Below are 12,959 nucleotides of genomic sequence, written 5' to 3'. Positions count from 1 at the left end.
TAATGTGAAATTACAAAATCATGAAACACTTGACATAACAACTGACAACTTGCAGTCAGTGGTGGAATAACTGATTTCTGCTGAAGAAGAAAGTCTTGCTGAGAGATAAGTGATCTCTGTGGCAAAATCTTCAACTCTCTTGACACGTAGTTAATCGTCGTGGGATTACCACTACCGAGCTGCAGTCTGAGTAGCCAATCGCACAGTATTTCGCAAACAACTAACCAGGAAACAAAAAACAAAACTCTAAAATAAAATTTATTCATTCAAAGTTTGGAACGTGTGGATGGATTATGATAGAAGTTTAAATACTAATGAACTTTAAAAAAATATTTAATTATTTTAAAAAATGTAATTACTCCTATTAATTTTTTTCTGGGCTTATTGGCAGGAGTTATTCATTCCTCATCGCCATTAAAAACCCAGTAACTGCACATGAAAACCCAGAAATGCAGTTAGCCCAGACCTCAACTTCTGCATTTAATTTTTGGCATTTGGGTGAGCATAAAATGCTTCACTCCAGGTATGATTCGAGTGACCCACTGGGAAGCTTTTATCAAAACAAAGTTTATTTAAGAATATAGTTAGAATAACAAAAATAATTTGTATAACTTTTACCAATCAAAATACTTGGACATGGCAAAATATAAGCTGTTGTTCCAATTTAAAGCAATACCCCATAGATGTACACCCACCTTCAGAATTACTTGGCACAAAAACAAATATGCATATGTGATGCTGGATTTTCAGCCTTTTAATACTTCTGGACAGAATTCCAGAGAAGGGTACATCCTCAAAACAGCAAAGGGCTACTACCTCTCTCTCTGCAGCTTCCAAAACAGCAACTTCATTTGAAGCAATTTTTTTAAACTGGCATCTAGACGTTTTGGCTAAGATGCAAATGAGATCAAGCCTCGGAGGAGGTGCAATGCCTGCTCCAATCAGCTGGGGAAATGTAGATCAAGCCCAAGACAGGAAACGGCCAGTCTGTCCTGTCAGCTTAGATCTGGAATGTCTCACTTGTTGAGACTTTGAATTGGATTTTGATTGGATTGAATTGGATATAAACAAAAATAAATCTGTTCTTTATCAGTTTAATATCTGATATGTCCCCTACCTGGGGGCCAGGGCAGTGGGAAAGGGGCTTGCTCCTTCCACCCCATGCATCAGCCTGGTCTTGCAGAGTCTCCAGGAACGGTGCACTTGGGAATGGAGGGATATGGTCCCCGGAAGGGTAGGGGGTTTTAGTTCAGTCGGGCAGCATGGTCGGTGCAGGCTTGGCGGGCCAAAGGGCCTGTTCGTGTGCTGTAATTTTCTTTGTTCTTCGCAACTCTCAGATCCACTCTCGGAGGAATCTTCAAAAAAAGAGACTTATTTCCTGGCAGATTCCAGTCTCCAATTTCAGAGAGGGGAAAAGAGAGGAACTGCTCTCTCTCTCTCAACTCCAAAAGCAGCATTTAAGATGGATTATTCTGTATAAGCCCAGGTTCCCCATCACATGACATACATGCCAATCATCCCAATCAAGGCAGATTCTGCAAATCCCATTAGAGGCAATTATGTTGCTGCAGCAACAATACAGGATGCCTCTAGACAGAATGGCTTCGAATGCATGGAACTGCTGCAACAGATCCTGCACTAGAACATAAGAACATAAGAAGCAGGAGTAGGTCATCTGGCCCCTCGAGCCTGCTCCGCCGTTCAATAAGATCATGGCTGATCTTTTTGTGGACTCAGCTCCACTTACCCGCCCGCTCACCATAACCCTTAATTCCTTTACTGTTCAAAAATGTATATCCTTGCCTTAAAAACATTCAATGAGGTAGCCTCAACTGCTTCACTGGGCAGGTAATTCCACAGATTCACAACCCTTTGTGTGAAGAAGTTTCTCCTCAACTCAGTCCTAAATCTGCTTCCCCTTATTTTGAGGCTATTCCCCCCTAGTTCTAGTTTCACCTGCCAGTGGAAACAACTTCCCTGTTTCTATCTTATCTATTCCCTTCATAATCTTATGTTTCTATGAGATCTCCCCTCATTTTTCTGAATTCCAATGAGTATAGCCCCAATCTACTCAGTCTCTCCTCATAAGCCAACCCTCTCAACTCCGGAATCAACCTAGTGAATCTCCTCTGCATCCCCTCCAGTGTCAATATATCCTTAAGTAAGGAGACCAAAACTGTACACAGTACTCCAGGTGTGGCCTCACCAGCACCTCATACAGCTGCAACATAACCTTGCTGTTTTTCAACTCCATCTCTCTAGCAATAAAGGACAAAATTCCATTTGCCTTCTTAATTACCTGCTGCACCTGCAAACCAACTCCTTGAGATTCCTGCACAAGGACACCCAGGTCCCTCTGCACAGCAGCATGCTGCAATTTTTTACCATTTAAATAATAGTCCATTTTGCTGTTATTCCTACCAAAATGGATGATCTCACATTTACCAACATTGTACTCCACCTGCCAGACCCTCGCCCACTCACTTAGATTATCTATATCCCTTTGCAGACTTTCAGCGTCCTCTGCACACTTTGCTCTTCCACCTATCTTAATGTCATCTGCAAATTTTGACACACTACATTTGGTCCCCAACTCCAAATCATCTATGTAAATCATAAACAATTGCGGTTCCAACACTGATCCCTGAGGCACACCACTAGTCACTGATCGCCAACCAGAAAAACACCATTTACACCCACTCTTTGCTTTCTGTTAGTTAACCAATCCTCTATCCATGCTAATACATTACCCGTAACACTGTACACCTTTATCTTTATGATAAAGGTGCATAGTACACAAAAGTATTTCCGTCTACATGACTGAAATACATTTCTTAAAAGCACGGTATCATCACAAAGCAATCTTTTTCTGATGCGAGAGCAAAAAAGAGAGTTCTCATTCCAAGCAAGTAATTTTGGGTGGGGGGTGGGGGAGGGGGTGGGGTTGGGGGGGTCACAGCATAACCTGTGGCAGGGCAGCCTGCAACTTCAGGATTTCCATATTACTCTTGTACTTGCACTAAATCCTGAAGTTCCAGTCCAATTGAGAGGGGGATGAAAGCGAATGCTGACCATTGTCATCCACAAATTCTGGGCTAATGGCTATGCAGTGCTGTTTGTTCTTGCACGCAAGTGCTGTTAATACAGGAATATATCTCAAAAGCATTGGTGCCCAAGCTTCTTGTTTTTATGGCTCCTGTTTGTGCCTAGCATGGAACCTTGGCTGTCATAAATCAAGTTTAAATCTGTGTTCCCATTAATTTGCATATATTTTGCATTGTCGATCACAAAATTTCAAATGTTCTGATTTTCAGATTTATCCACCAGCAATGCAACAGTATGGTAACTATTCTAGCCAGTTCTGTAGTAGAGACGCACGGACTGGAAACGTTAACTCTGTTTTGCCCTCCACAGATGCTGCCAGACCTGCTGAGTTTATCTAGCATTTTTTGTTCTTATTAATATTGTAACTATTCTTTACCTAAACCCATGATCCACAAAAATCAGACATAATAAACACAAAAAGGGTTTCTTGGGCTGCAAGGGTAAGATTACAGGAAGGAAAGCTACAAATGGTCCTAGGATGTTTGCATCCACAATATATACATGTGTGTATACTCCTTTCACTTTGTTGCCATATCTGCAATTTTGGTTATCTCAAAATGCTGTCCTGGTCAAACGTTTGAACGGTGTTGAGCAATGGAGAGAATTCAGGTCATCAAACTGAGGTTCCAGATGGTTGTCATGTCTATTTATTTAGAAGTGTGTTACTGACTATGCGTTTGCATCTTCTAATTTAAAAAGAAACACTCTTCTGATTGCTCAGGTCTATTTGAGGTGGAATGGAATCTTGTGGAGGCAATGGGGATCTTGTCTTGGCTCCGGCTGGAAAGCTGGCAGGAACCTTGCGTTACATCTTGTTCCACTCGAGCACTTGACCACCTGTTAGGGTCCGTTCCCTGGGATCAAGGAAGTCCCACCTGCTGGGAGCTGCCAGCCAATGAAGCGACTAGAAGCTCTATTGAATCAAAAGTAATAGAACAAAACCATTGCAGGAGTTGCACTAATGGATTTATATTTGCATTGGTTGACTTTAAATGGGTACTTATTTTTGCAATTTGAACAGTTTTATGGAACTTCCACTAAATCCATAGGAAAGTAGTGGTGATAAACTTCAACTTTAAAATGGGCAAAAGTGGATGAAGCAGAAAATTTCATGGGTGGCAGATTCATTATTGCCTGTTAGCCCTGGCAAAGAAAATTTCATTTTAGCCCCAGCGTTTGTTCTATTACATTACTATAATGCTATAAAGCTCCTGCTAGACAATTGTGTGCAGACTCACTAAGAGCAATGCCACTAGCAATAGATTGTGTCTAGCTTCACATTCACCATGGCCTCTCATAAAGACTACACTGTGGATCTTAACTAAATGGTGGAATTCTTGACTTTTCATCAGTAGCCTGTGGATGCAAGATCCACTTCATTTACACTTCAATGGAGTGCACTGCTGAGGTGTTGTCTTTCTGAGAGTTTAAACCAAGGCTGTCTCTGTCCCATGGGAGGATGTGAATGATTCCAAGGCACTTGTCAAAAAGAGCAGCGGAGTTCTCCTATCCTGAGTAACATTTATCCCTAAACCAACATCATTTAACCTAATCTGGTCAGTTATTGTCCCAATTGGCTCCTGTGCTAACCAATGCAGTGAGGACCTTTTACATTTGCTGTGCAGTACTTTGGGATATTCTGAGGACGTGAAAGGTGCTATTTCATTTTGTTCTTTTCCTTGCATTTGGATGTGTTTATTTCAACTAGAAGTGATTTTAAAAAAAATGTTTTAAGCAGTAATTAATTGAGCAAAATCTAAAGTAGTGATTGTAATATTGGAGTTCTTCTTGGGTTTCCCACTACAAAATATAGAGGCCAAGGAAATTGGGTTGCTTTTAAACATTGGTGATCTTTTGATAATTCTCAGGCTGTTTTGGCACTTAATGTTTCAAATGTTGTTCACATCAAACATTTAGAGTGTTTTTTTAAGTTCCACTTTTATGGAAGTGTCTTAACACACTTTCCAGGGACATTGGAAAACAAAATACTAAATGATGGCCACATAAGCAGATGACTAAAAGCTGGGTGGCGTGAGAGGCAAGATGAAATAAGCGAGGCTGAGGAGCTTAAGAAAGGAATTGCAGAGCTTAGGACCTAAATAACCACTGGTGGTGGACTAACATAGGGATGCTCAACAGGCAAGAATTAGAGAGACACATATCTTGTGGGTTGTGGACCTGGAGGAGATCAGGCAAGGGTAAGGCTATGTAAGGATTTGAAAGCCAGGATGAAAATTTTAACTCCATGATGCTTAACCAAGAGCCACAAGTTCAGTGAGCAGAGAAGATTACGGGAAAGCCGAATTTTGGATTGCAGAGGGTAGATAGAAGACTAACCAGGAATGTATTAGAATGGAAGTAAAAAAGACGTGGATGAGGATTGCAACAGCAGATGAGCTGAGGTGCAGTGGAATTGCGTGGGGTTATGAAGATGGAAATGGATGGTCTTTGTTGTTGGGGGCCTGGACCCAAACCCCAAAGTATGTTATGAAGCCAAACTAGACTTCAACAATTTTTCTATTTTGGCATAAATGTGATGATAGGATGTTTCACTCCAGGAGTAATTTCACTGACAAATTAGGGATCTTTTATCAAAACTAGCTTTATTCATAACACAGTTTTAAGTATAACTCTAACAATGTGAAGCAGCTTAACTCAAATGCCACTTCAAATAACGTTAGCAAACCCAGGCATACTTGCTGGAAATTAACAGCTTTCAGAGCAGCTTGCAGACTTCTGTTTTTAAACAAACCCCAACCAGAACTGAAAGCTGTTTCTCTGATACAAACCTAGCCCCTCTCATTAACCACATTATCACATGACCCTGTCAATCAACATAGTCAAAAACCCACATTCCATTTCTTTAATTAAAAACCCCAGGAATACGGGAACCCATAGAAAGCTGGGCTATTTACTACAAGGACCATAATTCCATGGAGAACGCAATGTGCAATAAGTATAAAAACGGAACATTCCTCCCTGTAGTTTAAAGTATAATTTTAGTATTTAAAAAAAAGTGTTCAGTCATAAACAAAAGTCCCATGGCTGAAATGAGTAATTGTCCTGTTTTCGCAGCATTTGAGCTGAATGTTCTCCAGACACACTGACTACCTGCAGAATAATGCTGAATTTTAAACATTCTACAAAAAAATTACAATATATCAATAGCACAGTATCATCACATTGTGGCAGATATGTAACTAGAAGCTCATCTCTGGGTAAAATGATACCAATGTTGCAAATAGTCTGGCTCAGCCTCTCAGTTGCCTCAGATAGAGTCGGACTTGGTGATTGAGGCAAGGGAGTTTGTGGGGTGAGGCCTGAAAACAATGGATTTAATCATCTTAGTATTTAATTGGAAGAAATGTACTCATTATGACAATTTAGAAATAAAGTGAAGGAGTCAAGTGAGATGGTGATGAGATAGAGCTGAGTATTATCAGCATAGATGTATAAACTAATATTGTGCGTCTGGTTGATGTTGCTGAGGGGCAGCATGTAGATGGGAAATATAAGGGGTCAATGATGGATCCTTTGTGGGGGGGGAGGTGACTGTGTGGGAGTCAGATGAGAAACCATTTTGGGTGATTCCCTGGCTACAACAAAATGGGTAAGAATAGAATCACCCGAATACAGTCCCACCCAGCTGGGAAGCTTGCTGCAGGCACGTTGAGAAGGATGTGGAGGAATAGTTTACCTTTGTCACTGTCACAAGATGCTCTTTGTTTGTCATTTTGATGCAAACTGTTCTGGTGCTGGGGCTGTAACCTAATTGGAAAAATTCAAACATGGACTTCCAGGAAAGATGGACACAAAATTGAGAAAAAACAAGATATTCGAGGACTGGAGAAGTGAAGGTTAAAGTTGGGAAGATAGCTTGCAAAGCCAGAGGAATCAAAGGTGGTTGTTTCTGTTCTAGAAGAGGTAATGACAGCAGATTTTAAGAAAAGGAGTACAGAACCTGAGGAGAGAAAACCGTTATTATTGCCAACTAAGGGAGTCTGGATGGTGCTACGGTCTTTATCAAGAATGATGCTTTTAAAAAAGAGAATCGAACTTTCAAATGTTGCAAATGACTGAAGGCACTATTGACTGAACACTTTTTTAATACTAAACTTATACTTTAAACTACAGGGAGGAATGTTCCTTTTTTATACTTATTGCATATTGCGTTCTCCATGAAATTATGGTCCTTGTAGTAAATACCCAGCTTTCTATGGGTTCTCGTATTCCCTGTTCATCAAGTGGTATCTCCAGGTACTTTTCTCAGTTTTTTGGGGTTTCTTAAATCCACCAACAGCAGTACGACTTGTTCTGATGATTTTTCTCTCTGGCTACATAAAGACAAATCTCCTGAACTCTGCAGAAGGCTGCATCTCTTTGATTAGAGACCATCTAGCTGTGGTAGCTCACAAAACCAAGCAGCCTTTTGTCTGCTGACCACATAGATCTGCTGTCTGTCTGTGATATTTATTGAATTGTAGGGAAGCCAGTAACCTGCTCCCAAAATTGGCTTTCTCTACCCTTTTCCTCATGGCAACATGAAACATGTTAACATTTCATGAGTAAAAATGCAGATTCGCTACTCTTGACCACAAATCCCTTTCAACTTTGTGTAAATGGACAGTTTACCACACAAATATTTATGACATGCTACTTTCAACACCTTTTTGGCATTTTAGGAGATTCCAAGTTTATCCACACATTGTCTTCAATAAATACCTCAAATTCGTCTTTGGGACTTGCAAGACTTACCTTGATAGCTACCCAGGAAATATTACTATTTAAAACCCTGTCTAACAGCTCTAACTCAAACCAACACCCCACCTGTCACTCCCAGATTCAACTTCACTCATTCTGTACCATGAAAAGACTGGATCTTTGGATAAGAATACAAATATGACAGCTAATGCCATACAAAAGTAGTGCTTTATCTCTTGTCTCCGACTCTAATCTGTTCTGATGGAGTTTCCTGTATGATGCATCGCTGTGTGTTAGTTGGGATCAAAAGATTCCAGAAGAAATGTGCAGTGGTGTCAGCTCGGAGAAATCTTTATGCTCAGCCTTGCTGCTGTTGGAAGATTCAGTCCAATTTTTTTGCCAGTGACTTGCAATTCATTGTGGATAGCCCGATTTATGTGAATGAGAATGGTTATAGCTAAAGAACTGAATAAAAATTTTAAACTAGCTTGTATTTAGAATTTTTACTGGTACTTCACATCTTGATGTAATTAAAATTGTCTTTTTTTAACTAGTATTGAGAGATTGTCTGTCTTAAAATGGCTCCCATTATAGAATCCTCTAAAATTATAAATAAAAGCAGTTACTTTTAAACGGCATTTTAAGAAATTCCCTCAATTGCTATATTGTGTTGTGTTAGTTTCCTTGCTGCTTTTATTGTATGATATCAAATTTCCCACTAAATTCTATGAATCTAATAAAAAGGCAGCCCCTGACTGTATAGATCTGGAGTATATATTTGTTCACCACCTTTATTATTCTTATCAAGTTAATCAGAGATGGCTCAAAAGCAGAAGATATAGGAGGAGGCCATTCAGCCGTTTGAGCCTGTTCTGCCATTCAGTAAGATCATAGATGAAACGATCATGGCCTCAAACACCACTTTCCTGTCTGCCCTGCCATAATCACTAACTCCCTTGTAGATCAGAAATCTGTCTAACTTGGCCTTGAATTATATTAAATGACCCAGCCTCCACTGGGGTAAGAGAATTCCAAGGACTAATGACACTCTGAGAGAAGAAATTCTTCATCATCTGTCTTAAGTGGGAGACCTCTTTACTTTTAAATTGTTCCCCCCCCCCCCCCTCAGTTTTAGATTTCCCCGTGAGGTGAAACATCCCCACAGCATCTACGTTTTGTTATATTGATGTGTGTGACATCTTGCAGCTTTGCAAGTCTAAATTAGGGAGCCACGTTACAGCACTATGCAGTTGTGTGAATCCTTTTGACAAAATTCTTGTATGTTGTATTCAAGACTGATCTGGGTGACGACAGTCACTTGCTGGGTTGTCGTCAATTCTATTTTGTTCTGTAGACTATTGTTTTTGATGGAGGTCAAAGCCTGGAGGCTCTATTGTCAGATCACTGATTCATCTTGTAGTATCAGTAAAGCACTTTCCTTCCACATTTAATTGGTAGATGCAATGTCGTGAGCAAATCATGACTTTCATCCTCAGAATGTTGCAGATCACCTCTCATTTATTTTGAAATGCGTACAGGCTCTGCCTGCTCAAACTCTCCTTTATAAGATACCCCCTTAATCAACCAAGCAAACCTTTTCTGTTTTTCCTCTAAGTATATTGCTCCTCACATAAAGTGTACACCGTATTCTAGAAACAATCTCACCAATGCCTGCAAGTTGTAGCAAGGCATTCTTATTCCTTGCCATTTGCCTTCCTAATTGCATGCTGTATCTGCATGGTAGCTTCCTCCAAATCATTAGTATACAGGCTGCTGCACTGACCTCTGTGTGGCACCCCACTAGTTACATTCTGCCAACTGGAAAATTACCGACCCTATACTTGGCCAATCTTCTATCCATTTTGAAGTGTAGTCTCTGTTGTAAGCCAGGAAAGCATGACAATAATTTGTCATGGCCAAAAATATCCCATGAATGCTAGGTAGTGAGAGAGATATCCAGATATTGGCTCAGATTTTACAGTTAGTGGGATATAGGCTGTATTTGCACGGCACTTGCACTTCTACTTGCCTCTTGACAATCTGTGGGCTTTTACATGTAGCAGTTTAGAAATTTGATTTATTATTGTCATATGTATTGGTACACTGTGAAAGATATTGGCTCTTGTGTGCTATACAGAAAAAGCATACCATACATAGAGAAAGGAAATAGACCGTGCAGAATGTAGTGTTACAGTCTTAGCTGGGGTGTAGAGAAAGATCAACTTAATGCAAGGTAGGTCCATTCAAACGTTTGATGGCAGCAGGGAGGAAGTAGTTGTTGAGTCGGTTGGTGCGTGTTCTCAGACCTTTATATCTTTTTCCTGATGGAAGAAGGTGAAAGAGAGTATGTCCGGGGTGCGTGGGGTCCTTAATTATGCTGGCTGCTTTTCTGAGGCAGCAGGAAGTGTGGACAGTGTCAATGGATGGGAGGCTGGTTTGAGTGATGGACTGGGCTTTGTTCACGACCCTTTGTGGCTTATTGCATTCTTGGACAGAGCAGGAGCCATAGCTAGCTGTGATACAACCGGAAAGAATGCTTTCTTTGGTGCACCTGTAAAGGTTGGTGAGAGTCGTAGCAGACATGCCAAATGTCCTTAGTCTCCTGAGAAAGTAGAGGCACGGTAGCACAGTGGTTAGCACTGCTGCTTCACAGCTCCAGGGTCCTGGGTTCGATTCCCGGCTCGGGTCACTGTCTGTGTGGAGTTTGCACATTCTCCTCGTGTCTGCGTGGGTTTCCTCCGGGTGCTCCGGTTTCCTCCCACAGTCCAAAGATGTGCGGGTTAGGTTGATTGGCCAGGTTAAAAAAATTGCCCCTTAGAGTCCTGGGATGCGTAGGTTAGAGGGATTAGCGGGTAAAATATGTGGGGGTAGGGCCTGGGTGGGATTGTGGTCGGTGCAGACTCGATGGGCCGAATGGCCTCCTTCTGCACTGTAGGGTTTCTATGTTTCTATGTTTCATTGGTGGGCTTTCTTAACTCGTGTCGGCATGGAGCGACCAGGACAGGTTGTTGGTGATCTGGACACCAAAAGACTTGAAGCTCTTGACCATTTCTACTTTGTCCCCATTGATGTACAGTATGAAGTCTCATAACACCAGGTGGCTCCCTAATTTGGTAGCAAATACCATAAGCTTTCGGAGCTTGCTGCTCCTTCGTCAGATGGAGTGGTCTCTGTTCTCCAACAGTGCACAGACACAGAAATCAAGTTACAGAATACTAATTAGAATGCAAATCTCTACAGCCAGCCAGGTCTTAAAAGGTACAGATAATGTGGTTGGAGGGAACATTAAACACAGGTTAAAGAGATGTGTATTGTCTCCCATTGATGTAGACAGGGGCATGTCGTCCACTACATTTCCTGAAGTCAATGACTATCTCCTTCATTTTGTTGACATTGAGGGAGAGATTATTGTCATTGCACCAGCTCACCAGATTCTCTATCGCTTTCCTGTACTACATCTCGTTATTGTTTGAGTTCTGGCCCATTACAGAGGTGTCATCAGCAAACTTGAAAATTGAGTTAGAGGGGAATTTGGCCACACAGTCAAAGGTGTGTAAGGAGTATAGTAAGGGGCTGAGGACACAGCCTTGTGGGGCTTTGGTGTTGAGGATGATCGTGGAGAAGGTGTTGTTGCTTATCCTTATTGATTGTGGTCTGTGCGTTAGGAAGTTCAGGATCCAGTTGCAGAGGGAGGTGCTGAGGCCCAAGCCACAGAGTTTGGAGATGAGTTTTGTAGGAATAATGGTGTTGAAGGCTGAGCTGTAGTCAATAAATAGGAGTCTGACATCTAGGTGTTCCAGAATTGAGGTGTATGGCCAGGGAGATGTGGACCTGTTGTAGCTGTAGGCGAACCATAGTGGATCCAGGCAATATGGTACTTGTGTGGTGTTGTTGGGATATGACTGCATACTTGCATGGTTGTGGGTGGGAGGGGTTGGGATAATACCTCAGTACTTGCGTTGGGAGGGGGCTTTGCCCCAATACTTATGTTGGGAGGGATGCCCTAATGCCTCTGATACTTGGGTTGGGGAAATGCCCCATTACTGGGCACTATAGGGTTGGGGGTAGGAAGGGGGCGGTATTGTCACAAGACTGTGCATTGGGAGAGGAATGCCTCTACTGTTTAGGAGTAATTAAGTCACTATTTAAAATTTGCTTTGATGCTTTATGTATGTACCTATCAAGCAAGGACTCCCAACTTCAAGCCCTTCTATGTATTTGAATGATCCTGTGATTTCCATGTGGAATCACTCATCAGTTTGCTGGGAGCTCTGCCTGATGTGTTAAATGATGGTGAGTCCTGATGGCTCATCATTGTTTTAATGCAAAATTAAGTGATAAATGTTGGCTTGACATCAGAAGAACTTCTCTGCCTTTTGGATACGCGTGTGGAATTAAAGAAATTTTGGATCATTGTGCCCATGTGCTACTTTGGCCACTTTTATGGAAATGCCTACTTGGTGTTTTCAGTGCATTTCATTTGACACTTGAAGTGATATGATCTGTTAATTCCTAGAAGCCAGGCAATATGGCTGTGCAGATAACTGTATTTTTTATTTGTGAAATATAGTTAGTATAAGCACAATAGATGAGAAGTTTGAACTTTTAATATAAATATTATGCATAGTAACATGCAAAATGCATTTATGCTAAAATGCAATGGAAATGGCCAATTCTGAGAGGTGCACATCTAAAGCTGTTCAGCCATTCTATACGACTAATGGTTTCTGCTATAGTAAAAGGGAAACACTCCAGAAATACTCGGCACAACACCACATCCTTGCAAGTTCTGTTTACCAAATATAGATTTTTAAATGCAATTAGTTTCCGTATAGCTTTCTTTCTGCTTCCTGTGATCTTGTTGTGTATTGTACTGAGGGCTGATTAACCTATAAACTCTCAGCCAGCAATCCTTGATGAAAAAACTATAGTCTTTATCTTAAGTAACACTAATGGTGTTCACTTGTTTGCCATAACTGTTGCATCCTGCCCCCAATTGGGTTCTGGAGACTTAACCATATGGCAAGAAAGAACACTTGAAATGATGAATTCAGAAACTTTAATAACCAACTAACAAGTCAGAAAGATGAAAAGCGGTGTCAATTAGCAGTAATCAACAGTGAGGAGAGAGCTTAATTTGACAATTGAACACT

At 41.1% G+C, this 12,959-nt stretch overlaps 1 protein-coding gene and 1 pseudogene across 1 annotated transcript in view; both read left to right on the top strand.

The window, feature by feature from the left end:
• Nucleotides 1–12,959, top strand: part of tmem170b (transmembrane protein 170B) — a 57,435-nt gene that overhangs the window by 33,533 nt on the left and 10,943 nt on the right. The window lies entirely within an intron of this gene.
• Nucleotides 1,041–1,208, top strand: LOC144482081 (U2 spliceosomal RNA; annotated as a pseudogene).

The sequence above is a fragment of the Mustelus asterias genome, chromosome 2 (genome assembly GCF_964213995.1).
Source record: "Mustelus asterias chromosome 2, sMusAst1.hap1.1, whole genome shotgun sequence".
Taxonomy (NCBI): Eukaryota; Metazoa; Chordata; class Chondrichthyes; order Carcharhiniformes; family Triakidae; genus Mustelus; species Mustelus asterias.
Note: the sequence above shows the minus strand (reverse complement) of the source record. Positions and strands in the feature narration are given on the sequence as shown.